A 3,700-nucleotide genomic window follows, 5' to 3' on the forward strand; every position below is an offset into this window, starting at 1 on the left:
GCTCATATCTGCTAGTGTATGCTGCCTGGTTGGTGGTCCAGTGTCTGAGAGATCTCGGGGATCCAGGTTAATTGAGACTACCCATCCTCCTACAGGGTCGCCCTCTTCCTCAGCTTCCTCCAGCTTTTCTCTAATTCAACCACAGGGGTCAATATGTTCTGTCCATTGGTTGGGTGTAAAAATCTGCACCTGACTTTCAGCAGTTGCTTGTTGGGTCTTTCAGAGGGCAGTCATGGTAGGTCCCTGTTTGTAAGCATGAGTTTTGAAGGCAAATGGATGGAACTAGAAAATACCATCCTAGTGAGGTAACTCAGACCCTGTAGGAGGATCAGTAGCCTCAATTAACCTAGACACCTGAGATCTCTCGAACACTGGATCACCAACCAGGCAGCATACACCAGGCTAATATGAGGCCCCCAACACAAACACAGCAGAGGACTTCCAGGTCTGTGTTGAGTTGGAGAAGATGCACCTAACCCTCAAGAGACTGGAGGCCCCAGGGAGTGGGTAGGTCTGGTGGATGTTGTGCCAGGACATCATTGTTGAGATGGGGGTGGAAGAGGTAGGAGATGTGGAACAGTTAGGGGATGGACTGGGAGAGGAATAAAATCTGGAGTGTAAAAAAATGTTAAATAAAAGGAAAAAAAGTATAAGTGTGTGAGGTGGGAGTGGGTGAGGGAGGAAGCTCCTTCATAGAAACAGGAGGTAGGGTGTGGGATAGAAGCTTTTCTGAGGGGAAACTTGGAAGGGCGTTACCATTTGAAATAGAAGTTAATAAAAACAAAACATTTGAAATGTAAGTTAATAACCAATAAGTATTCTAAAAAGTGGCATTATGTAGGTTTAATACTAGCAGTAGGTGTTTTTTTAAAGGGCAGATAATGTGCAGTGCTAAGGTGTGAATTTACAGTTCCCCAAGGGAAATAAGCCTGAACACGCAAACATTTAAGATGTCCTCTGGTGGTAATATTTGTAAGAGAATCTCAAAAGATCTTGACAGTGTATCTTGGTTCAGTTATATAGAAAAGACTAAAAAACTTAAACCACCCTGTTCACCAACATGGATATACCTACTACACTTAAATTTTCCAAAGTGTGTGGAAGTCCGGTAGGGTAACATCTTAGCTAACTTCTGACAGGCTGTAGCTGAAAGAAGGGTCCTACAGAGCAGGTGCTGAACTAACTAAAATCTGTACTTCTGGGCTTTCCAGGAAACAGGATGACGAATGATTGGCTTGGGGCGCCCTCTGCTGAAAGCTCTTGCTATGACCTCAAAGCCTCCAGCCTAGAAGACTGAGCTTATAGCATCAGGGACAGCTGGGGAGCAAAACTCAAAGTGAGGAACTCCATTGCAGGTTACCTTTCACAACAAAAAGCCTTTTCGCAGAGCAATTCTTTTAAAATCCTAACACCCATTCACTAATTCTTTGAACAAATATTTGCTTTGTACATAAAGTGTGTTTTTGCACATTCACCTCCTTTTCATGGTTTCGTGTCTAGGTTAAAATATCATTTCCTGGGAGCTGTCTTCATTTATTAGCCTAAATATGTCCTTTTTGTTATGTTTTATCATATCCTTGTGTATCACCACAGCCTATTCCAGTGCTGGAAACCTGGAGCATGCAGACCTCTCAACAGATTGGAGAAGTGACTCTTCTGGTCAGCCCAAGTAAACTGAGCCTCTTCCAGTCAGCTTGGCTCATTTCTGCTTCTTTCAGGCGATTCGGCAGGTATGCTTCCTTTAGGCAGCTTGACGGATCTGCCTCTTTCAGGCAGCTCTATAGCTCTAAGGATCTTTCAGTCTGCTCAGATTGTCCAGAAGTATCTCTTGGCAGCCTTCACAGCTTAAGAACCCTTTGGAAGGGAGGATGGGAAGTTTCAGGGACTTCCTAAGTGACTGAATTACTTATTTTCTAAGCTTAGGGAACTTTTCTGTAGGATGGAATGTTTCACCTCCCCTTAGAACAGCCAGTTGTTGTATGTCCTTCATAATATTGTTTACCTCAAGTAACTTCCTTTAAGTTGTTCTTTGTTAGTTAAAGAAATTGCTGCACAACAAAGTTGTGCATGTGCGTGTGTGTGTGTGAGTGTGTGCATGTGTGTGTGAGTGTGTGTGCGCATGTGTGTATGCATATGTCTGCGCGCACGGGTGTGTGTGCGTGTGAGCGTGTGCGTGCGTGTGTGTGCATGTGTGTGCGTGTGCGTGTGTGCGTGTGTGAGCGTGTGTGCGTGTGTGCGTGTGTGTGCGTGTGTGCATGTGTGTGCGTATGTGTGCGCGTGCGTGTGTGCGTGTGGGTGCGCCTGTGTGTGTGCATGTGTGTGCGTGTGTTTGCGTTTGAGTGTGTGTGGGCGTGGAAGCGTTTGGGTGTGTGTGGTTGTGTGTGTGCGTGTGTGTACGTATGTGTGCATGTGTGTGCTTGTGTGTGAGCATTTGTGTGTGTGTGCGTGTGGATGTGTGTGTGCGTATGTGTGCGCGTGTCCGTATGTGTGAGTGTGTGCGTGTGTGTGCGTGTATGTGTGCGTGTGCGTGTGTGTGCGTGTATGTGTGCGTGTGTGTGTGTGCGATCGATTTTCTGTGTGCATGCCTGTGTGTGTGCGTGTATGTTCATGTGCGTGTATGTTCATGTGTGTGCGCGTGTGTGTGTGTGCGTGTGTGTGTGTGTGCGAGTGTGTTAGTGCGTGCGTGCAACTGTGTGTGCCTGTGTGTGCGTGCGTGCGGGTGCGTGTGTGTGTGTGCCTGTGTGGGTGCGTGTGTGTGTCCGAGCATGTGTGCGAGTGTGTGTGCGTGTGCGTGTGCGTGCGTGCTTGTGTGTGAGTGTGCGTGTGCGTGTGTGTGTGCGTATGCGTGAGTGCATGCGTGTGTGTTCACGTGTGTGTGCCTGTCCGTGCGTGTGTTCATGTGTGGGTGCGTTGTGTGTGCGTGGGTGTGTGTGCGTGCATGTCTGTGTGCGTTTGTGTGTGTGAGAGTGTGTGCGTGTGTGCGAGTGTGTGTGTGCGTGCGAGCGTTCCTGTGTGTGCACGTGTGCATTCGTGTGTGTGCGTGCGTGTGCGTGTGCATGCGCTTGTGTTCGTGTGTGTGCGTGTGTGCGCGTATGTGTGCGCGTTTGTGTGTGTGCTTGTGTGTGCATGCGTGTGCGTGTGTGTTTGTGTGTGCGTGTGTGCGTGTGTGCGTGCGTGTGTCTCTGCGGGTGTTTGCGTGTGTGTGAGTGTGGGTGTGTGTGAGTGTGTGCATGTGTGTGTACATGAGTATGCGCACGCGTTTGTGCATGTGTGTGCATGTGTGCGTGTGAGTACTTGTGTGTGTGCGTGTGTGCTTGTTTGTGCGTGCGTGCGTGTGTGTGGGTGCATGCGTTCGTGTGTGTGCGTGTGCATGTGTGTGCGTGTACGTGTGTGTTCGTGTGTGTGCATATGTGTGCGCATTTGCGTGCATGTGCGTGTGCGTGTGTGCATGTGTGTGTGCATGCGTGTGCGTGTGTGTGCTTGTGTGCGTGAGTGCGTGAGTGTGTGTGCTTGTGTGCGTGAGTGCGTGCGTGTGTGTGTGCGTTGGCGTGTGCGTATGTGGATTCATGCATGTGCGTTTCTGTGCGTGTGGGTGTGCGTGTGCGTTTCTGTGCGTGTGCGTGTGTGTGTGCGTATGTGTGAGCGTGTGTGTGCCTGTTTGTACCTGTGTGTGTGCATGCATGTGCGTGTATGTGTGCTT

Source organism: Rattus norvegicus, chromosome X (genome assembly GCF_036323735.1).
Source record: "Rattus norvegicus strain BN/NHsdMcwi chromosome X, GRCr8, whole genome shotgun sequence".
Taxonomy (NCBI): Eukaryota; Metazoa; Chordata; class Mammalia; order Rodentia; family Muridae; genus Rattus; species Rattus norvegicus.